Source organism: Grampus griseus, assembly GCF_964374135.1.
Source record: "Grampus griseus genome assembly, chromosome: 1".
Taxonomy (NCBI): Eukaryota; Metazoa; Chordata; class Mammalia; order Artiodactyla; family Delphinidae; genus Grampus; species Grampus griseus.
This window is the reverse complement of record NC_139017.1, coordinates 130,327,187-130,351,626: the sequence shown is the minus strand read 5'-3', so window position 1 is coordinate 130,351,626 and position 24,440 is coordinate 130,327,187. Positions and strand designations below refer to the sequence as shown.

The window sequence follows — 24,440 nt, the reverse complement described above, 5'->3', positions numbered from 1 at the left end:
AGACTGAGGCTGAGAGAGTTTGAAGGCCTGCCCCAAATCATATAACAAGCAAGTATTAGAGCAGGATTTGCTCTCAAGTCTAGTTGACTCCAAGACTGTGCTGGGAACAGAACTGATTTGTAAACATTTTTCCACCCCTGTAAACAAGACTGGTGCTGTGACTGATCCCCAGCTCTCTTTGTGAGGGGAAACGTTTCTGACTCCGATGCTTCTCTGCTTTTCCCCCCAGTACATGTGATGCATCTTCCGGGCGTGCAGCAGGAGAACCGCTCCTTTTGTAAGTCAGTCCTCCTGACCAAAGTGCGATCTGCTTCTCCGGGGCTGGACACCAAGCAAGAAAGCTTCTCCTAAGCAGGAGGCAGCCCCCTGGGTGCAGATGGGCCTCTGGCTGCACGAACTCACCGTCACCTCAGGGAGTTCAATCACACCCACTGCCCTTGGTTAGAGTTACAGTTCAGCCCTTCATATATCAGATCATAGAGCTTCAAATAATTCTGCAGCACCCTTGGGGTCAAAGTTCATTAAAAAGAACTCTATAGAGACCTCTAATCGTTCTCTTAGACTTGAATTTTTCTAAAATGAATTTTTCCAAGGCTACAGAAATTAATTAGCTGATACGCCAACTCTCTGAAGAGGGCCAAGCAAGATTTCACTGTAAAGGGCTCTGCAGGAAAGGGGGAACTATCATGCCCAAGTTATGCCACTTCCAGCTCCACGCACCCCAGCCTTCTCCACCTTGGCCCGGGGTCCTTCGCGCGAGTGGGTGGACGTTTGATGTGTTTAGGGGAGTGGAATCAAAGACGAAATGCTACATTGACACATGCTACTTTGTTTGCGATACAACAGAATATGAAAAATAGCTTTGTTGGACACAATTTCCCTTTAAAATGGAATTTTGCAGCCTCCTGGAGCATTTAAAATTTTGACTTAGAAGCAATTTATGACTCGTTCTGTTAAGCCGTATCCCCAGTGTTCAGAATTGTAATACCTGGTGGTGCTATGTAACTTTTCATTTGTTTATGGCCTATCCCAGGATCAAGAATGCCCCATTAGGTCCCAACCTCTCTCGTGAGCTCATCATATTCTAGATGTTTTGCGTATACATAGCTGGAGCTTTCTCTAGTTCTTCTCCCCTATTAAGCTTGCGAAGGTCAGAACTCCTACAGGACTCATTTCTGTGGCCACGTGTCACCCTCACCCACTGCCCAGCTACATCTTAACATGTGGCAGATCATCTTCAAGCTCCAAATGAGGAACAAAGACACAAAGAGGCTATGTGGCCAATCTAAAGTTACCCAGTTAATTAGGGGCAGGACAGTTTGTGTGACTCCATCACTCCACACTGCTTCTCAAAGCCAATGGGCAGTGAAGAGGTGAGGACTGAGGCTGCCAGCACAAATCCACCAAAGAGGCAGTTGCTGGGCAGACAGCAGTGTTAGCCCATATGTAACTACCAGGCCACGTTACGAACGGTTCCAGCAGGGTGCATGCCCAGGAGCGTGGATTTCCCTGGGCCAGACCAACTCCGGCAATATATACCCCCACCCTCTCCCTCTCCCCAATTATTCTTTTTATGATGCCATTTTCAATCTCACTTTTAACCTCAAGTCCAAATACAAAGAAACCTTCCTCTACTTAGCCCTGAAACTGAAACCTAGTTCTGTACGTTTGTCCTCTTCAAACCTCTCTTTATTCTGCAATAATAAAAATGCCATATTTCATCCCAGAACAGGCTGCATGCCAAAATAAATAGCACCTTGGATTTCCTTAAAAAGAAAGCTTGGCTCAAAGCACAGCCTTATTGCCATGAGAATTCTTGGAGAATTCAACCTTACAAAGTCAAATATTTAGCCAGGTAGCACACCAAACAGCCAACTGTCAATCCCTGCAAGACCTCTTGCAAAGACAAAACGCTCTTTCGGAAAGAGAGGAAAAACATTACTTATACCTCATACTGATCTCCCCAGATGATGAGCGCTTCCCGTTTCCCCACTCCAGGGCCCCATGCCTCCAAGTGGGAACGTCCCCTGTGCTAAACAGCAAGAGGCATCTGACGGCACTGCTTAACGTTAAGAGGGCTGAAGTCCAGGCACTGGGGAAGTGAGATGCACTCCCGAAAAGGATTCCATCAACCGAGTTCTCCAGCCAGCTCACTTCCCACCAACCCAGGAAACAAAGAGATAACTCATGCTCGATAAATGACACATTAACACAATCTCATTAACTCCGTTCCCACATTTTTCTGCAAGTGTCTGTCATTTTTGCCTGCACTGCAGCAGCTGAATCTGGAGTTTCGTGAAGAAGAGAAAACCGTCGGAAGGAAAGCTGGGACCACATTACCTTCCCTTGGCATCCTCCCCCTGCCATAGCCTGGAGCTGGGGGAGTCACCTCCTCCCGGAAAGCGGGGTTCTGCTGCTGGACCCGAGCTGATGGCTCGTGAGTCCAGCACAGCAGCACTGGCTCCCCAGCTGTTAAAGATTTGGTCAGGTGATCCGTGACCTTGCTGGAAAAGCAAATACTGACTTCCCTTTCGCTCCCGGGAAGAGGGAACTGGGGTCAGGAAGGAATTCAGTGCTCAATAACCTGATACTGGATCTTGCAGAAAGAGGAAGAAAGCTCAAATCATTCAGTCGGAAAGTTAGTTCCCAGAGCTGCTCCCAGTTCAGAGGGACGCATCTAAAGATGCTGAAACGGTGCACGCCTTCCTCTGCACACTCCCCCAAAGCTAGGCGCTTATCTGGGGTGTGGGGGGGGGTCATAATTAATTATGCTTTTCCCCCTCCTTCCCTGCAGCTGAGTGGCTCATTAATAAATTTGCTCCTAAAGAGAACTCAGCGTCCTAAGGAGCTGAAACCCTCCAGTGGTGCATCTCCTTCTTCCAGGTTCTGCCTTAGAAACGTCCTCCCCCCGGCTGCCTCCTGGGTCCCACGGCCAAGCAAAGCTTCTGTGAGTGATCCCCAGACTGCTCGCTGCCCTGATCAATCAGTGACTGCAAGTCTGTCGGGGCAGAGCTAGAAGAAACAATGACCAGTGAGTTCCCGGGGCCAGACTGGCAGCTCCTGCTTCCTGCCGCTATGTGAATCTGATGCCCCAGCACCAAAACGCACCCAATTCTGGGAGAAAGAGAAAAGCAAGGAAGTACCTACTGTAAGGATCCAGCTCCAGGCAGGGCTTCTGACTGCAGAGCAGACCAGTGACTTCCGAAGGGCGGGTGCAGGAGCCGGGGAGAAGGCAGCTGTGGAGGAGGACGGTCCCAGAGTATCCCAGGCAGGCGCCGTGAAGTGTCTCAGCCAGCCCACTGCAGCCACAGCTCTTTGGAACAGAGGCAGGTGTGAGGTGCAGGCACAGAGGCTCCAGGCTCTGCAGATCCAGCAGCACTACTAGACCTGAAGGAGATACAGGGGGTGGGTGCAATCAAAACGGGGCCAGGAGAGCATCTGGGCTCCTGTATGCAGGCTCAGCAAAAGGATGCGAGGACCTTATCCCCTTGACCTTCTGTGGCTCTAGCCAAACGAGGCTGTCCTAGGAAATGAAGCCCCATCAGCAAGACATGTCGAAGCAGCTCTGACCTTTACAGACACTGCCTGTCGAGATGTGCTCTCAGAGGCGAGGGCAGATTCCTGTCTAACCCGCACTGAAATTGATGCCAGAGCTGAGTGTCACCCTGAAGTGCTGACTGCATCCAGCCCGGGACATTGGAAACACTTCACATCCAGAGCTTCACACCAGCTTAAGGCAGCCAGGCAGGGCTGAGCATCCCCATTGTCCAGGTGAAGAAAATGAGACAGACTCAGCGAATTCCCTTGGCTCACCCAGGAGTGAATCTGGATTCAAATGAAGACTTCAGGGGGTAGAATTCTGTGTTCTTCCCACTACACTGGATCAAATTTCTTATTTTCCTTGGAAGACTCCAGAGCATCTTGCTCAAGACGGAGGTTAACAAATTTACCGAAAGGCATGGGGTGATGTGATGAACGAGACGATGGAACACCAACATTCACTTTTCTCAACTGCTAAAAGTATTTAACTAGTACACAGACCAAACCACCAGAATTTAAAAAAAAAATCAGAAATGTACCTTGAACTCTGAGGTTATATTTTAAAATATACTGAGGAGCAAACTGTCTTTCTGTTAGATTCTAAATGATCATCGACCATCCCCTCTGAATTGGCTAGAGAACGGCTAGAAGCATAAGACATTTCACCAGGAAGCTGAGTGAAAAAGAACTCTCCATTTCACCAGGTCCCGTGACCTTCTAGCCACCCACTTTTCCTCTCTGCTTTATCTATATGATAGAGGTAAGCCTTCTCATTTCCTCTCGCAGGATAAGTTCTTCCTTATCCAAGACAAAATGGTGAGAGGCTTCCTTGCAGAGCTGAGCCTTTCTTGAAACACCCAACGTTCTTCCAGGAACACTGGCCAGCTCCCGCCTGTCCCCCAAGCTCCACTCAGCATCCCCTCCAAGTGCAGTGGCCAGCCTTCCTGCTTACACTGCTCCTGTCAGCCCTCAACCGCCGCAGGTGTCACCTAAATTCTAATTGCTGCCACTGTGTCTCCCTGACCAGGATCACAGGCTAGATGTTCAGTAAAGTTTGTGAAACTGAACTTATCCACAATACCGACGACTCCAAACACAAGTGACCTCTCCAGATACTCCCTTAGGTACCAAGAAAGCACCTCTCCTTTCCAACAGGTGCCAGGCCTCTCATCAGATTGAAAAAGACAGCAAGTAGAATGAGGGAAGGAAATACTAGCCCCTAGCAGTGCCATAGATCAGCTTGGCTCAGATGCCAGGACAGAAGATACACACACACACACACACACACACACACACACACACACACACACACACACACACACACACACACACACACCTCTAACCCTCCTTCTTCAGCTCTCTTTCTGAAGATGGGTAGCATTTTCAGTTCTCTGAGCTCCATGTGAGATGAAGGTTCGGGCACTGTGCTGACTGCCTATGTCTCTAATAGGTGGAGAGATTCTTCTGTCTTTTCTGTCTTTGCACTTACCCAGTACTCTCAATTAACTCCATGGTCAAGCAGGGAGGTGAGCAGAACCGAGAATGTTACCCACCATCTTCCAGATGAAAAAACAAAGTTGGTTCCCAAGGGTATAAAGCTAAGAAAAGGCAAAGGCTCAACTCAAACCCAGATGTTCTGTCTCCCAGTCTAATACCCTTTCCTCTAAACCACGCAGCCTGAACTGGGCATGCAGGTGAATGCAGGAGACACACAAACTCCAGGACGTAAGCTTCAATGCTGGTGCTGTCCAGGCAGAAGGTGACCTCACATTTAGGGAAGGTCTCCATGAGAAACACCAACAACTTTCTCTAGGGGAGTCTGAGCTTCTTTGGGGGCGATCCCCTCCATAGCCTCTGGCCCTTGCCATGCGGGGATACTGGCATGTCTCTACCCTTACAACTCACTCATGCACGTGTCTTAATATTAGTAGCCAATTTCATGTTACCACCTATATACCCAGAAAATTCTCCTGGACCAAACACACTTATCCACCAGAACTTTTTTGGCAGGAATCATTTAGCCGAGGGGAGGTTTGACTCCTTTCGCAATTTAGAAACCTCCAACTTTTATGGCCCAGGTCCCTTCTGCCCATGATGGGAAAAAGGTGGACCACCTAATTCAGGCAAGATGGCGCCAGGCAAGAGGGAGAAGAGGTGGAACTATCTGAAGAATGTGCCCTTTATCTAAGCGGCCCCTGAGGCTTTTGCACTTTGCTCAGGGAGGTCAGCTATTACGCAGCGCCGGGGAGCAGTGCGCTGCTTAGGTACACGTGCTGCTGAAACAGCCTCTCAGAGCAGACTGGTTACAGCCATTCTGACCAAATGCAACTTCACTGGACAGAGAAAGAAACCACACATGGGAGATCTGTGGGTGTAGGTGTCCAGTGGGAATGAGCTATTCAAATGATTGACCCTTTAAGGCAGATGAAAATTTCTCAGGCACGAAACAGGGCCAGTTGCAGGGAGAGAGGAGCCTGCACTAACCAGTGAAAAATGCTCCTTGGAGAAAAAGAAAGGCATCAGGCCCACGGGGAAAAAGACCTCTAATCCTCATCCCTCCCTTCACTTAGACCCTTCCAGAATGCTCTTAGTCTTTGACTCAAACACTCTGTTAAATAAAGATGCCAATAGACAAATGATGAAGGGGCACAAGCAGGCAATTCAGGAAAGAAGAAATACCAATGGTTAATATTAAAAAAAAAGTTTAACTGCATGAATTAATAATAAAAAAGATGCTAGAAAACATCGAAATGCCATACTAGTTATTTACCCTACACTGCACCAGGCACTATAGGTCCATTCCAAAACCAGCCAATTTAATTCCCACAATGACCCTATAAAGGAGTATTGTTATGTCCATTATCTGAGGACAAAGCCGAGGCTCAGAGCAGTTGCCCAGTTACTGAGACCATCAGTGCCAAGATTCAAATCCAGGTAACGTGCTGCTCTTAACCATGGTATGACACAGACTCTCTTACAAGTTAGAAAACACAGATTTTTTAAAAGAAAGGTCCTCAGGGTTGATAAGAATGTGATAAGGGGACACACCCTCCGCAGAAAGTCACAGCAGAGTCATGTCCATCTATTTTGCATATTTTAACATAATTGAAGAGCACGTTCTAGAGTGGCTAAGAGTCTGGACTCCAAGTCAAGAAGCTAGAATCCCAGCTCTGCCAGTGACTCCGTAACCTTGGACAAATTATTTAACCTCTCTGTGCCTTAGCTGCCTCACTGGTAAAATAGGAATAGTAATATGCCTTACACACCATGGATCTGTCAGGAGAATTCCATAAGATGACAATACACGTCAACAACTTAGAACAGAGGCTGGTATGCAGTCTGTGTTCAATAAATAATAGACACATTAGCTAGTAACATAATGATACAAATTCAACTTTGAATTCAATTTTGTATTTAAAATTCTAATCACATAACACTTAGAAAATATACCTGCTTTATAATGATTACTATAAATGGCTGTGCAAGATTCCATGGACTTAGGCCTTATTTTCCAAACCCAATCCCTCCTAGAGGTCATTTCATCTCAAGTTGAACTCTCCCTGTAATGCTACTAGATCAGCCAGCCTGACAGACAGGTCTCTGGGCAGGTCTCCAGGGAATACCCCAATTCCAGGTGCTGGAACCCAGCTACCACATATAACGATGAATGATTAAGAGCAAAGATTTCAAGGTAAGATAGAGCAGGTTCAAATCCTGGCTGTGTGACCTTGAGCAAATTTCCTTATTCAAGAAGAGCCCAGCTCAGGACACGGTTGTGAGAACCGCACGAGATAAGGTACAGTAAGTGCTTGTGCCAATGCTCAGTATGTAATGAACACTCAGTAAATGCTAGCTATGATTACTTCTTAAAACCCACAGTTTTTTAAGCAAGGAAAGGCTAGGGATTGCATTTATTTTATTTGTCACCTTATTCCTAACTGTTGGCGTGGTAGAAATGCAACAAAAATATGTTGAATTAATGAATAAATAAACGGATTAATAGATAGATCATAGAGACTGCTAGAGCTGGAAAGGATTTTTTAACAGCCTTATTTAGATATAATCTATATACCATACAATTTACCCATACAAATTGTACAATTCAATAGCTGTAATATACTCAGAGTTGTGCAAACATTGCCACAACCTAATTTTTTAAATTGTGGTAAAATATACATAACATAAAATTTACCATTTTAACCATTGGTAGGTGTAGAATTCAGTGGTATTCACAATGCTGTGTAACCATCACTACCATCTATACCCCAAACGTTTTCATCATCTCCAACATAACTCTGTAACCTATAAAACAATAGCTCCCCATTCCCCTTTGCTCCCAGCCCTGGTAACATCTATTCTACTTTCTGTCTCTATAAACTTACCTATTCTAGGTACCTTCTATAAGTGGAATTATGCAATATTGGTCCTCCTATGTCTGGCTTATTTCACTTAGCATGTTTTCAAGATCCATCCAAGTTGTAGCATACATCAAAATTTTCATTCCTTTTTATGGTTGAGTGATATTCCATCATATGTAAGTATCACATCTGGTTTATTCATTTATCTATCAATTGACACTTGGGTTGCTTCCATCTCTTGGCCATTGCAAATAATGCTGCTGTGAACATTGCTGTGCAAGTATCTGTTTGAGTTCCTGCTTTCATTTATTTTGGATGTATATCTAGGAGTGAAATTGCTGGGTTATATGGTAATTTTATGTTCAACTTTTTTTTATATATAAATTTATTTACTTATTTATTTGTTTATTTGGTTGCATTGGGTCTTCGTTGCTACGCATGGGCTTTCTCTAGTTGCGGCAAGCGGGAGCTACTCTTCGTTGCGGTGCGTGAGCTTCTCATTGCAGTGGCTTCTCTCATTGTGAAGCACGGGCTCTAGGCACATGGGCTTCAGTAGTTGTGGCATGCGGGCTCAGTAGTTGTGGCTCACGGGCTCTAGAGCACAGGCTCAGTAGTTGTGGCGCACAGGCTTAGTTGCTCAGCAGGATGTGGGATCTTCCCGGACCAGGGCTCGAACCCATGTCCCATGCATTGGCAGGCGGATTCTTAACCACTGCACCACCAGGGAAGTCCCCTATGTTTAACTTTCTGAGGAACTGCCAAACTATTTCCAAAACAGCCGCACCATTCTACATTCCCACCAGTAATACATGAAGATCCCAGTTTCTCCATAGCTTCACCAACATTTGTTATTTTCTCATTAAAAAAAATCATTTTAGACATCCTAGTAAGTATAGTAGGTGTGTAAGTATAGTAAGTATAGTAGGTGTGTAAGTATAGTAAGTATAAGTATATACTTACTAGTAAGTATAGTAGGTGTGTAGTATTATCTCATTGTGGTTTTGTTTTGTATTTCCCTAGTGACTAATGATTATTGAGCATCTTTTCACGTGCTTATTGACCATCTGTATATCTTCTTTGGAGAAATGTCTAAGTTCTTTGTCCATTTTTTAAAAAAATTTGTTTGGTTCTTATTTATTAGGATGAAAAAGTATCAGATATTTGTCTGTAAACATCATCCATCTAATGAGATCATCTAAGTGATCCTAGTTTTAATTTCATACATGAGAAAATGGAGACAAAATAATTTCCCTAAAATCACCGTCACTTTTTTTTATACAGCAGGTTCTTATTAGTTATCTATTTTATACATATTAGTGTATCTATGTCAGTCCCAATCTCCCAATCCATCCCACCACCACCACCAGCAACACCCGGCCCCGCTTCCCCCCTTGGTGTCTACACATTTGTTCTCAACATCTGTGTCTCCATTTCTGCCTTGCAAATTGGTTCTTTGTCCATTTTTGAATAGGGTTGTTTGTTTTTGTTGTTGTTGAGTTGTCAGAGTTCTTTATATATTGTGGATATTAACCCATTATTAGATATGTGATTTGCAAATATTTTCTCCCATTCTGTAGTATGTCTTTTTGCTTTCTTGACAGTGTCCTTTGATGCACAAAGGTTATTTGATGAAGTCCAATTTATCTATTTTTGTTGTTGTTGCCTGTGCTTTGGTATCATATCCATGAAATTGTTGCCAAATTCAATGTCATAAAAATTTTCTTCAATGTTTTCTTCTAAGAACTTTACAGTTTTAGCTTTTAAGTCTAGGACTTTGAACCATTTTGAGGTCATTTGGTTTAAGATAAAGGCCAGCTCCATTCTTTTGCATGTGACTATTCCCAGAATCAGTTGAAAAGTCCACAATCAGATTTTAGAACATTTTCATCACCCTCAAAGGAAACTTCATACATGGGATTTCATTTTTATAAGGAATTAGGAACGTAATGAGTTATTGAGAATTAATAAACCTTGGCATTCATAAACAAAAATTCGTTTATTAGAGTTTACTGAGAATATTAAGTCTCTGTTCTATAAAAATGTGTGGCCTCCATCCACTGGTAAACAACACTGCAGAACTAGGGCAGGAATTCCCACAATTCTCAGGAAGGGTGCTTTGTTATTACTGCAAAAGACATCTGTCCTGCTATTTTGGGCTACCCAGAGCCATGTGAACACCCTTCCTATGTCTGGGTTATTTCCTTCCTTAGGAGTTCCACCTCCTCAAGGTTGAAAACAGAATTTATAGTGCCAGACTCCTTTACAGCTAGGACCCAGTCGTGGGACCTGCACTCAGCAGGCAGAGGCACCCGGGCCAGACCTCAGATTGGAAGAAAGTGCCCTGGAAAAGGAAGGGCTGCAGGCAAGTGATTCTGAGGAGGGTGGTGGAGTGACCTGACACCCTCTGACAAATTCCTCTTTTACGTAAGCTTGCTAGAATCGGTTCTATTGTCTGCAACTGTGACCCTGGACTGCTACGCTGCAGCATCAGCGTCGGCTTGGTTTTTAATTGCTCTATTCCATGAATTTACATTACTTGCAGAATTACTCTCTGGAGTTTCTGTTGATTGCTGTGTCCTGAGGATTTGCTGCATGACCATTTCGATTATTTTTCTCTTCCCCTTTATCCTTTGTTATTACCAAATTCTTTCTCACCGGAAAGTGGGAATCCGTGGGCTCGGTGGGCCACAAGGTCTTTTGCTTGGTTGAACTGGGCCACAGTCCAAAGAGCTTGGGAACCACAACTTGGAGTAAACCAAGGAATTCAGCCTCCCCTCCTCCCTCCTGGGTCAGTTCAGTGAAAGCATCTTAAGGGTAAGCACATACACACCCTCTGCCTTGGGGCACCCCTGCATCCACCCTCTTTGGGCAGCCCCCCGTCCCAGCATCATGGTCCCGGTCAGAGTCCAGCGGAAGCCTTCACAGGCATCAGGCTGGCTTTGGAACACGGTTGCAGGTGCAGACACTTTAGGGCTTGCGTGGGCTGTGGCATCTGCCTTCTGGGTTGGGAGGAAGATTTTTCTTGGCGCAGGGAAGTCAGTTAAACCAAACCGAACCTGATAAGTCATCTCCAGACACCTGGGTGAAGCCAGTGATGTTTCCAGATTTTTCAGGCAAGTTGGAAAGCTTTTTATTATTATTTTACAAGGCCCCGCCTGGCCCTCTAGCAAGCACAGTCCAGAGAGGAGCGGGCATAGGTGATGTGGGTCAGACAAGATGGTGAACACTCAGCCTCAGCAGCATGCGACTGAGGGAAGGTCGGGCATCTTTAGAGATGAACCAGAGAGAGGCAGTGAGAGACGAAGGTCTCTAGAGACTTCTATCAACCTCAAATTCCCTTAGAGATAGGGTTCGCTGTCAGTGTACCACATGGCAATACAAAGGAAGGTCATACACTATTGTGGTTTGGGTTTTGTCTTGTTTTGTTTTAATGTGAGTAAAGTCACTAAGAAAAGATGTTTCCAAAACTGACATCCCATGTTTGTATCACCCCATAGTGGTTGCGAATTGGTAGCAGAGGACAGGCAGGCTTTCATTAGGTAACTCCAATAAAAAAAATAAAGATGCTCACATCTTTTCTTTCTTTTTTTATATTTTATTTTATTTTTTTATTTAAGTAGAGTTGATTAACAATGTTGTGTTAGTTTCACGTGTACAGCAAAATGATTCAGTTATGTGTGTGTGTGTGTGTCTGTATTCTTTTTCAGATTCTTTTCCCTGCTCACATCTTTTCTTCCAGCCAGATTTTAGGGCTTTTTTTTTTTTCAAGTTGAGGCCCCTGTTTCATGCTTTGGGGTATCCTTTAGGTCACCAGCCCATGGCCTTGCAGGTGGCGAATGTTCAATCAGTCCTGCTGATTATCTACAGTTGGGAGCAGGGAAACATAACACAGGACTTTGGACCTTATGTTCACTTACTAATGGGGAAACTGCAGCTCAATGAGTTGCCCATACCATACAGCAGGGTCAAGGTCAGATTCTGCTTTCTAGACTCCTGCTTTCCTTTATAAATTTCATGTTGATGGCCCTGGTCTGCAGTAGGCATTGGAGAGCACCAAACTGATGGCTTCTTTGAAAACAATGTGGCTGGTGTCCCTAGTTTATATGTGGGATAATAGCCTGATGTTGGTAAAGAGAGCCAGAGAACTGCTCATTCTCCTAATGGTGACCTTTGCTTGCAGCTTCTGGAAACAGACAAAGTATGATGCACAGCAATGGAAATAGTTGCCAATGGCAATTAAGCACGTCTTCTGTACTGAGTCCTTTACCCATCCTCACTCAGCCCTGGGATGGTCCTATCACGATTTCCCTGTAAATGAGGTAAAGATGGCCACCTTATGGCCCAGCCACAGCTCAGGGTTGTGTTCAAAGAAACAGCATTTAAGTAGAAAAAAATGAATTGGAGGCAGTCCAAAGCTTCACTGCAGTCTCTAGAGAAAACACAAAAGAGGAAGTGCATTCTTAGCACAAAGCAAAAGTCTTCAATTTTTCCTTTCCTATCTCTGCTACTCTCAGTATCTATTTCCAGCAAAGTAACTGCTCCAGAAGCAGCGTGCTCTGATCCCCAACATCCCTTATGCAATCCCTTCTGCCCGGATCTTCACTCCCTCACCTCTGGCATCTACGCACCCATCCTCTGCCATCTCTCTATCCTCGTCACAATCCCAATATTGGCTCCCTTTGTCCAGAGCTTTCCCATCACTGGATGACCCCAGTCGGCATAATAGTGGAGGGGTAACAGCCAAGCAAGCTATGCCAGAAATTTTCCTAGAAGGGAATTACTCGAAGGCTCTACGGGCAGAGAAGTTTTGAATACTCATGTGTTTATGCTTTTATTCCCCGTCACACCCATTTTACAGATTAGAAAACTGAGGTGGCATCATCATAACAGTGACTACTCATATTGTTATAATAATGATATCATTGTTAGCCAGACACTCTCCAGTATTGTACAATGATGACGTTTAATTTCACAATGATCATACTGGGTAGGTACTATTATACCCTCTTCACAGATGATAGGCTCAGGGCACAGGCTAGTCAGCTGCAGGACTGGAATTCAAATTGAGGTGTGTCTCACTCCAGAGACCAACCTCTTAACTACGGTGTTCTCTGTCTCTCAGGTTCTAGTTCTGCAACTGTCTATGAAGTAAGTTGCCAGTGGAGTCAGAACAGAAAGAGAAGGAACGAGACAGGATTTAGCAAAGGAACTAATTTACCGTTAAATTCCATCACCAGCCATGCTCGTTAAATATCAGATGATTATCAACATATAAACAACATTTGGGAGGCATGCAATAGGACTATAAATAAGGTAAATTTATTTGCAAAGGAATAGACTAAGGAATGCAGTGGCTTTCTGATTAACTTAAAATTATTTAATCAATACAACACAATTACTTTTCAAATAATCTTTGAAAGTTCCAAGGCGGCTTGAGCTGTTTAATTGCTATTTAACCAGATAGCAGCAGTCAAGTCACAGAGATGTGAATTTTAGAGAAAATGCTCTTTGCAGATCTATCGCTCTGTCAAATTTTCCATTAGAAAGATGTATTTTTCAGGCTTTTAGGTTACAAGTTAATTTCCTTTCTTTGTTGTTCAAAGGGGCAGGGAGGGTGGTGTGGCTGCTGCAGGGACCCATGGCTCCTTCCTCGTATAACTCAGGAGAGAGATGTACCTCCCTGCCAGTGGGGCAGTTTCCCCCAAAGCAGAGGGATGCCGCTGCCAGTGACTCCGTGCAGGCCCCAAGTCCAGCCCAGATTTCCCTTAATGGCTCTGCATACATAACCCATGAGCATCCTTGTGCCAAGACTTGAGCCAGAAGTTTGCCTGGATCCTACTCACATCCGCTACACCTACACCGAGGAACCCACGAAGTGAAGGCAATAGATAAGAATGGAAGGAGCAATGGATACAAATATCAGAATCTCCGGGGCAGGAATCAGTGTTTTAACGAGCCCTCCCGGAGATTTTTATGCATGCTATAGTTTGAGAAGTCCTTTTCTAACTTACTTTTAAAAACACTTTAGAAACTCAGTTCAGTGCTTCTCAAATTGCATTATGCACACACAGCGCCCAAAGATCTTGATAAAATGTAGATGCTGCTTCAGTGGGTGTGGGGCGAGGCCTGAGAATCTGCATTTCCAATGAGCTGTCAGGAGATGCTGATGCTTCAGGTCCCAGAACCAAGAAGCCAGGCCTGTGATGGGCATCTGTCTGGTTGGGAAGGGATGGGAAGGGGTCCAACAGACCTAGGCACAATTCCTCATTCCAGTGCTTGCAAGCTGTGTGACCTTGGCCACGTCACTCTATCTCGGAGCCAGTTTCCCCAGCTATGAAAGGGTATAAGAAAGAACCAAGCACTTTAGAGGCTGTTCTGACGGCGCTATGCCTGGACTTAACACAAAACTTGGCATGTAGAAAACACTCAAACAGAAGCCGTGGTTGCTGTTGTTTCTGAGGGAAGGATGAGACTAGTAAGTGCTCAATAGTTGTTCATTGTTTGGTTATTATTAATTGGGAGCTGCCGTGTGGCAGGAGAGGCCTGGTGCCAGGCAGTACAGTGCCATTTCCTCCTCCCAATGGCTCTGTGTGTGAGGCCAGGTATCATTTGTTCTGGTTTGCAGATTAGGAAGCCGAAGCCCAGAGGGCTTGAGTAACTTGGTGCAAGTCACAAAGATAGTGAAAGGCAGAGCGAGGGTTGAATCAGGTCTTCCCGCTTAAGTTTCTAACCGTCCAGACTGGGCCATGGTTCTGACCACACCTGCCTGAAAGACCTGGGTGAGGGTAGGGTGGTGGCCTGATAACACGTGCCTCTGGGAGGTGATACAATGCAGGGCCAGGTCGTGGAGGTGGAGGACAGGCAGGGGCAGAGGCCTCAAGGCAGAGTCTTGAGTTGCAGAGGGACATCGAGCCCCAGAGAAGGAGCAGGGCCAGGGTCCACAAGGATCTGGACACCCAGCAATCCCGAACTGAGCCTCAAAGGGACAAGGGCTGTCTCCCCCGTGCCCAGTACAGTGCTGACCCCTAGCAGTGCTCCTTGAAGACACAGCAGTCACACGAATGAATTGATGGATTCGCAGATTGATTAATATTTCGAAGGCAGCAAATGATTTGGAATTGGTGGACAGGATGTGTTGGAGTGGGAGAGAGATTTGCACTTCTGGACTTTTCCCCTTTAAAAAGGGAGCAGTTCAAAACAGAAGAACAACAGGAATATTTCCCTTGGAGCGCAGCCAGCGCACACAATGCCTCCTTTTCTTTCCAGGGCAGGAGCCGTTAGGGGCCCAGGCCCTCGGCGGGTGTGTGCAGCCCGGAGCCTGCCCGACATACTTACACACTTGTGCTCTGGAACACAGAGCCCCCTGCCTGCCAAGCCCAACACAAAGGCCTCCTTCAGCACAGCCCCTGCTAGGTATGGTGTCAGCGGCCGCTGATTTTGAAAGTCCCCCCTCCAGGGCTACAGTGAGGCTCTTGTGGCGGTGTGTCCCCACTACTGTATGGAAAGAGGAAACAGTGATGCTTTCTCAACCATCCAGTCTCCTTCACAGGCCATGAGGCATGGAGTTAAACAGCCCAGCAGCTTGAGAGAAAGCAAGGGAGCTTCCTGTTCAAAGATCAGCCATTCATCAGAAACTATTGTTCATGCTCAGGGCTAGGTTCTGTGGCTTCGTGGATGATGAAGACAGGGGATAAAGCCCCTTTAAGGAACTCATGGTTCAAAACAGGAGGTAGAGACCTAAACAAGGACACATGGTGTCATAGGGGTGGGCAAAGGCATGATAGAAGACCACGAAAGCATCACAGTGTGGTATCTGAGCTGGGCTTTGAAGGATGCACAGAAGTTCACTAGGCAGGCTGGGTAAAGCAGTCCTCTAGCCAAGAGATGAAAACAGGTACAGTGGGCTTGAGGAATGACCAGTGCACCAGGCCTAGCATGCAGGTTGGGGGGCCCAGGAGGGAGAAGGCAGGAGCTGGAAGTCAGCTCATTTTATTCTATAGAGTAGGAAACCCACAAAGGTTCTTCAGCAGGAGAGGAACCAGATGAAGGCTGGGTTTGGGATACAGCTCTGGCTGCAATGAGGGAGTGTGTGTGTCCCAAGGGCCTGGCTCATCAGTAGACAGTAAGTATTTATGGACTGATTTCGAGAGGGAAGAGAGAGTCGCAAATCTGACGAGAAGTCTGGCCAGACAATGCTTTTCACTAACGGCTCCTTTTATGTATTTTTTTTTTCTTTTAAAAGAACAGCAGTTTTTCTTCTCCTTTATTGAACCATCACCAATGGTTCAATAATCTGAGATTGCAGGCATAATTACATAATGTCTTATACTGCTGGTAGTTTCCTGAATGTTGGCTTGTTTTCCGGAGTAATTTTGTCAGCTCCTTGACAGCTGGGGCAATGCCTCCTGTGCTCTCTCTGCATTGCCCACAGCATCTATCACGTGCTGAGCATACAGTAGGCCCCAGGTAAGCAGAAACACGAAACAGATTCATGGAGCCTAAGAGCAGGACAGGCTCTTGCAATTAACTTGTGCAACTCTCTCATTTTACAGATGGGGAGCCTGAGACCCAAGAAAGGGAAACATATGTCCTGTTGGAAGATGTGTTCACATTCCTACTTCTAGGCTCTGGCGTTTCATGGTGGGGACCTGGGCTCAGTGAAGGCTTTCAAGTGCTGACACTGAGGGTCAAGGCACAGACTCTGAAATAAACCGGCGATGAGCCTGGGTAACAGCAGGGTATATAGAACACCAACACGCAAACAATACAGGCACAGAAGGTTGTGTTCATGTACATACACAATACATATTCAATTCTGAAAAGAGCATAGCCTGGTACAGGAACTGCTAGAGGCAAGAGAGCATAATAGGAAGGTGGGCTTTGGAGAAAGGCAGGCTTGAGTCCGAATCCCAGCTCTGCCGCTTACCAGCATATGTTTAGCAAATTCCCTAAACTCTGCCAGCCCCAGTGTCCACGTACATAAAACAGAAAAAAACACAACTTCTTCCTTACAGGGTTGAACAGATGAATTTGTTCATCATATACTTCAGTATAGCAAATGCTTACCATAGGGCCTATAATGGGAATTGAAAAGTGATGAACTAGAGAGAAAGTAAGAAAAGGGCAGGACTTGGCCACCAATGGGATTCACTGATTATAACCTTTGGTTACTAAACACTTATGGTAAGTCCCCTACATACGAACAAGTTCCATTCCAAGAGCACGTTTGGAAGTCCAATTTGTTCGTTAAGTCCAACAAAGTTAGCCTAGGTACCCAACTAACACAATTGGCTGTATAGTACTGTACTGTAATAGGTTTATAATACTTTTCACAAAAATAATACATAAAAAACAAACAAACAAACAAAAAAGAAAACACTTTTAATTTTACAGTACAGTACCTTGAAAAGTACAGTAGTACAGTACAACGGCTGGCATCCAGGGGCATGTTTGCACCTTTGAAAGTTCACCACTTGAAGGTTCGTGTGTAGGGGACTTTCTGTACTTTAGTTCAGGCACTGGATTTGGGAGGAGAAGGAAGTGTCAAAAACTGCAGGGTTTCAGACCTGGGTATCTAGAGAGTGGCGGGAACCACAGCCGAGTTAGGGAGGTCAGGAGGGAGAAGAGATCTGAGAGTAGGAGACTGGACTGTTAGTGTCCTCGGGCACGAGTGTGCCTGCCTAGGGGTTCACCCACAGAGAGGGGTTTATCCTGTGAGGGTGGCCCAGCAGACAGTAGAAAAGGTGGGCCTGGGGCAGAGGAGAAGCCTGAAGACGAGGGTGTAGATTCTAGAGTCATCTAGAGTCATGCAGAGGTGAGGGGGGCAGTGAGAAGCTAGAGCGACATTAGGGGAGTGTGGGGAAAGTCATAGCGGGGAGCGGGGGGCGGGGAAGAAGAACCAGTGTGGCTCGCAGCCCAGAAATCCAAAGGAGGGTGAGTGGAGAAAACCAGTGAGCACAGTGTCAGTAGCGCAGGGGGAAGATGCCTGGGGCTGACAAGAGGGTAGAGGCAACAGGTGGGGCTACTCTTCGATACTTCAGTGGAATTCAGGAGAGAGACGGGCAGCCGCTCAAGGGAGGGAGGGATAAGGTGAACTGCTAGGACAGGGAGTGTGTTTGCAGGCCAAGGGGAGAAGCCAGGGGAGAGGGATGGACTGAGACACCAGAAAGAGAAGGGGACATAAGAGTCAACATTTACTCCAGGCTCTGTGTTAAAACATGCCACGAAACTGAATTTCACCTTCGCCACCACCATAGGCACTAGGCGATCTTCTGAGTCATATTAGTCGTATTTTGCGATGAAGAAACCAGGCACAGAGCACTTAAACAACTTACCCAGGTTAGCAGTAGGCAGACCTGAGATTTGAAGGATCTGAAGTCAGAGCTTCATGGCCAGTTTGAAGCAGAGTGTTTCTGGAGGTGGGAAGGGAAGGTTTTTAAGGCTCTGGCCAGGGAGAGAAGAGCACAGATGAAGAGAAACGGCGAGGTGGAGATGAAAGCACTCAAGCCACATGACCTCCACCTTTTCAGTAAGGGAGGAACTGCCCCCGTGCTGAGAACGAGGACGTGTGGATGGATTTGAGAGCTCAAGGGAGCAGGTGAGGTTTGCAACAGTCAGCGAGGGGGATGAGAGACAACTGAGACAAACGTGAGGGTGACAAGTAGCAGCTGAGGTCAAAGGGCATGGATTTAAAATGAATCCAGCAGTCCCAAGGCAGGATCAGAGAAAGGGCACAGTAGAGTTAAATCTAGGATTGGGGTTTACAAAAGTCAAAGGTGTCAAGGGGGAAGACGGGAGAGGGCAAGGGAGGACACAAATAGTGTGGGTGGTGGCACAGTGGGCGAGGGGAATATTTTCAGCATCATGTCACCCATGACAACAAGCACAAAGGTGAGGACAGGGCAAGCAGCCACGATGTGCTGTAACCAAGGTCTGCTGATGGGCCGTCCCGCCCAAAGACACCCTGATCACAAAGGGGCCCAGAAGCACCCCATTACCCATCCCCAAATAAGCCTTCTCGGTTTAACAGTGAACGAAGCCTCATAACTACACTGGCCAAAACCATCGCCACAAACTATTCAACACATGTGGCTACTGAGCATTTGAAATGCGGCTCGTCTGAATTAAAATGTGCTGTGAGTGTAAAATGTGCAATGGATTTCGAAGACTTATGATGAGAAAACCAATGGAAAAAAATCTTATTCTTTTTTTTGTTAAAATGTTAAAATAATGATAAATTGGGTTAAATAAAAATATATTATTAATGTCACCCGTTTCCTTTTTATTTTATTTAATGTGCTGCTAGAACGTTTTAAATGTGACCCGCGTTATGTTTCTATTGAGAAGAGCTGGTCTGTAAGGCTACTGTGATATTACACGTGTGCTAGATAAATGTGTCCTGCCAGCAGCTCATTAAAGCAAATAAGGTTATCTGAATAGCTCTCTCAGCTGTTCTCTGAGAGAATGGGAAACAGAACTGATAAGTTTTGATTTGTTGGATGTGGAAATAGAGGGCCAGGGAGATGTGACCTGAATTAGGAAAGGGTTCCTCTGTGGGGTATGGGAGAGGATTTTACAGCGTGCTACTAATTGAGGCAAAAAAAGGGCCGAACATTCAAAATGAGACCAAATGTTGGAAAAGCCCACAAACCTGCCAGTGACCACAAAGGCCAGCCTCCCTTTTGGTGTCCAAGCTCTGCACCAGGCCATTCTCAACCTCCCCAGCTCCCGGCTGCCCCCTCCACTGACCTTGGGGTGACCTCCAAACCCGTCCCCTTCGTCTGCTCTCACCAGTCTCTCCCAGCACCCTAAGCCCTACAACCTCACGCATTCCAAACAGTCTTCCCCACTGGCCAGAACGAGGGGCCCTCCTGTAGCCCTCCCTTTCAGGAGCTTCCTGCCAACAATCAGAAAAGGAGGCAACATGATACAGCACGACTAGCATGGCTTGCGAGCCAAGAAATCCAGATCTGTCCGAGTTTTGCTGTGAGTTTGACTCCTATCACAGCTCATCTGGGCCTCAGCTGCTTCATCTGTCATATTATAACGGACCTAAATCTATTGACTTGTTGGAGGGTTCAATGAGATATTGGAGTAAGAGGTCTTTGTTAAAGACGTGTTACACAAAAGAAAGAGAACATGGTACTCTAGCACCAGAAAGGGAAGGAGAGAAGTGGAAAAGGGAAGGTTCTAGCAGGAGGGGATGCCATTTGCAAAGATGAGGTATGAATCCCCCCTTGTACTAAGAGGGGCAGACTTTCCCCACTGGCAAGAGGGCGCCTCTACGAAGGGCAGGTACAGGTCACAGCCTTTCTATCAGACATACCTTCCTGCTCACATACCTGACTTCAGGAATTTTCCTGCAGCTGAATAAATAAACGTGGGTCCGGAGAAAATGTCCTAAACAAAACTGAATGCATCTGTTAATGAACTGCTCGAGATTTTAATGATACTCAGCACTGAAAAGAGGGTTTTAAACTCCATTGAGAAAAGCTGTAATTTGCCCCAGATTCACCCTCACCCCCCAACCCCCCACCACTCCTCTCCCAACGGGATGAAGGGTGGAGAATGAAGAATCCAAGGAGTGAAAACATTTTCTCGATGGTATAATGGGCTCTGATCACCCAATATCCAAAAAGCTGTGCTGAGTACATTTGCATTCTATTTAACCCTAATTTAACCCTAATTCTAACGAAGGAAGAATTATCCCCATTTTACAGAGGAGAGTACTTGAGGCTAGGAAGAGAGCAGGGAGAGCTCAAAACTAGCCCTTTCTATCCAGCAGTCTTTTTCATTGTACTCTCCTTACATAGGCCCAGAGGTGATGTAATGACCTGTAATATGTGCAAGATAGAGGATTAGGAGAAAAACATAGAGGAACAGTATGCAAAACCTCATTTTTATTAAAAAATTTCTATCCAGATATATATGTGAGCGTATACCTAGGTCTATGCAAGGATATAGCTATATCTCATTTAGGTATAGTGCCAAGTCTAGAACAATACACTCCAAACTCTCCCATATGCCCTAAACACCAATTCTTGACAGTTTGTGGGGTTTACTCCTTCATACATTCTTATATTATTCTGAATGTTTGCTACTAACTGGTATAATATTTTAAATAATTAATTTAAAATTTCCCAGTCAGGTTTATTGAGCCTTTCAAAAGACCAGCCACTCACACATACACACACACTCCAAAAATTATTCAAAAAATAGAAGAACTTTTCTCCTTACCATTATTTTCCTTATCAATTAAAAAAACCACACAAATTTCACCTTGTCCTTCAAGAGTCCAATATTTTTTTTTTTTTTTTTTTTTTTTTTGCGGTACGCGGGCCTCTCACTGTTGTGGCCTCACCCGTTGCGGAGCACAGGCTCCGGACGCGCAGGCTCAGCGGCCATGGCTCACGGGCCCAGCCGATCCGCAGCATGTGGGATCTTCCCGGACCAGGGCACGAACCCGCGTCCCCTGCATCGGCAGGCGGACTCTCAGCCACTGCGCCACCAGGGAAGCCCAAGAGTCCAATTTTTTAAGCTTAAAAGTCAACAAAATAGGTAGCAAATGTCTTACAATGCAATAAGTATTTTTATTTATAAAATAAATTAAAAGGACAGGTGTTTTGGTGTCCTTCCCCAGCAGACGGCAGACGCCACAGCTGAGAGGAGTGGGCACAATGACTCACCACAGGGCCCCGCCATCTTCATCTTTCCAGGTGTCCACTCCCACCCTTCACTTCTTAGAGTTTCCATCTCAAACCATCATGCATCAAGCATCCCATTTTCTCCCCCTAACTGCTACTCCCCGGTTAAAATTTACCCAAGGAGTAGTAAAATTCATCCCCTAATCTAATAAAGGAACTACAATGTTAATGGCTTAGAATTTTCTTTCTGCTTCCTTGTAATGTATTAGCGTTTTATTAGGAGCTTTCTGAACATAACTGTATTAACTCGAGAGTGATTTGAACAGTGGAGAAGTCAAGCTAATTCGCCAGTGGGAGATGCAACCTGTGACTGTGGGCTACAGTGACATCCTGAATGTCCACCACTCACCTTCCAGCCAGCTGCTGCCATGTGGGGATTAATTCAAGGTTAGTATTGCCAGACCTGATTTTCTTCAAAAGAAGCCAGGAATGTGGATTTATGTAAAATCTGATCTTTTAATGTCGACTTAATTCTTTTTTTCTTTTTTAACACTGCGCAGGTCCAATAAACCCACATGCACACCAAATGTTGCCCGTGTGCCCACCAGTTAGGCATCGAAGTGGTCTCAGCCCACCTTTCCAGCCTCACCCCCAACTCCTCTGGCCCTGACAAATGCAGCCACACCTCGCTTTGCCTTTGCTCACTGGACCAGCCCCTTAAGATGCCCTTTTCTGTCTTCTCTACCAGAGTCTTTCCCACCCTTCCAGGATCTTCTTAAATTGTGCCAACAATTCCTAATTCTCAATATCAATCTTAATTAGTATTGCCCATCCTCCAAAAAGCTATAACCCGCCATCGTATTTCCGTTGACTCCAGCACTTTGCACGTTCTGCCTCTCATTGCCATTATTTCCACATGGTTAAATCTTTCCGGTAAAAAATAAAATACATTGGAAAAAAGGAAGGAAGGATTGTGTGTATATGTGTGTGTGATAGCTATGACTTTGGTCCTATTCTCATTTTACGGGAGAGATAACCAAAACTCAGTGAATAAGTGATCTTCTTGAGCTTTCTGTATATCCTCTAGCTGTGCATCTTCTGGACTTCCTTCTGCTCCCGCTACCCAGGATCCTACTCCTTCCTTCTCCAGCTGGTAACTCCTGCTCAGCCCTCAAGATGCTTTACCTACCAGTGTCTTCCCCTTCTCTACACACCAATCAGGATGGGTCTCCCTCCCCCACATTCTGTGTTCCCACAGCACCCTGTAAGGACACCTGTCAGCACACTCATCAAACTATCCTGTCATTAGCTATCTGATTCTTGTCTCTGTTGAGCTGAAAGCTCCTTATCTAGCCTGGTACCTGGCCCAGAGCAAGTCATCAGTCAGTATTTATTGGATGGCAGGAGGGAAGGGAGGGAGGGAATGATGCAGGGAAGGAGGAAAGAGGGAAAGAGAGAAAAAAGGATAGTAACAGCCCATAGGCAATCAACGACCGTGAGGTATAATGAACTGCAGGGCTCCAAGCCCCATTTCTGGGGTGAAAATGACGCTGGCCCTTTTGTGCTCCACCCCAAAGCAGATGACTGGGAAGACTCCCACTGCACCCCCTTCTTCTCCACCCCCAGAGTCGGGCAGGCAGGTGGCAGGTTGCTGCTTGGCTGCGGGGTGCCAGGAACCAGCATTCACCTCCACTCTTTGTTCCAGGCCTCCAGCTCTAGGGAATGTGATCTTCTGCATTAGTCAGGCTCTGCTTGGGAAGGATAACTTCAGTTATGATGGATGATGGTGGGGCTGAGTCTTCCCCAGAGGCTCCTCACCACTACTCGACCAAAGTCAAGCTAGGGAGGGAGGCCAAGGACACCATTCCTACAGGGAATTCAGAACCTCAGAGAACTCACCTAGAAGGCAAACGATCTGGGGAAGGGTCACAGGGTCCAACCTCTCCCAGGGGTGGGGCAGGATTCCCAGGTCCCCTCCCACCCAGACTCGACATCCAAGCAGCTGGGGCAGAGGAAGCAGGGTTCCCCTCATTTCCCCTTTCTCCTCCCTCCTCATCCCCTATTTCCTCCCTGGGACCCACCCAGAACCTCCCCCCAACTCCCCAAGGGCTTTCGATCCCCACCTCCAGGTTAACTCAGGAGAGCAGGCTCTCTGTGAGCGCCTTGGGCAGGCCCGGCATCCACAGTCAGCCCTTCAGGCTCCGTAAATCCTCAATAAACCAATAAGGTAGGATCTTTTACCCTATTTTAAAAGTAAGAAGATGAAGGTCAAAACCATCTTATAATTAGAAAGGAAAAAAATCTTAAAACAAAAGGAGATGACATTAAAACAAAATACTTAAATAAACAAACTAAGAAGACCCAGAACTTCAGCTAGAGAACTGACCAAATAATCCTACAGTTTTAAAAAGAAAAAAAGAGCTAATTTTATTGACTACTTATTATATGTCCAGCGCTTCATGTGCACTATCTCATTTCGTCCTTGGGGTAACCCCATAATGCAGTCTCTTATTATCTCCATTTTACAGATAAGAAACTGAGGGCCAGGGAGGTGGTGTGACTTAACCAAAGCCCAGACATTCTTCTCTTCCAAGGGGCCACAGTACTGGGGTAACAGGTTACCGTGTGGGGTAACATATTTGCATTTTTTTTAACAGCTTTATTGGGATATAATTGCTTTACAATGGTGTGTTAGTTTCTGCTTTATAACAAAGTGAATCAGTTATACATATACATATGTTCCCATATCTCTTCCCTCTTGCGTCTCCCTCCCTCCCACCCTCCCTATCCCACTCCTCCAGGCTGTCACAAAGCACCAAGCCAATATCCCTGTGCCATGTGGCTGCTTCCAACCAGCTATCTACCTTACTACGTTTGTTAGTGTGTATATGTCCGTGAA

The 24,440-nt window shown here is 45.8% G+C and overlaps 1 protein-coding gene across 2 annotated transcripts in view; it reads right to left on the bottom strand.

Moving 5' to 3' along the window:
* KANK4 (KN motif and ankyrin repeat domains 4) overlaps window positions 1-3,260 on the bottom strand; it is a 38,501-nt gene extending 35,241 nt beyond the window's left edge. The window contains exon 1 of one of the 2 annotated variants that reach the window (XM_082666556.1): window positions 3,144-3,260. The gene's annotated coding sequence lies outside the window, so the exon portion shown is untranslated. The remainder of the gene's footprint in view (window positions 1-3,143) is intronic. The other variant, XM_082666557.1, reaches the window with a different exon arrangement.
* Between the last annotated feature and the right edge of the window lie 21,180 nt (window positions 3,261-24,440).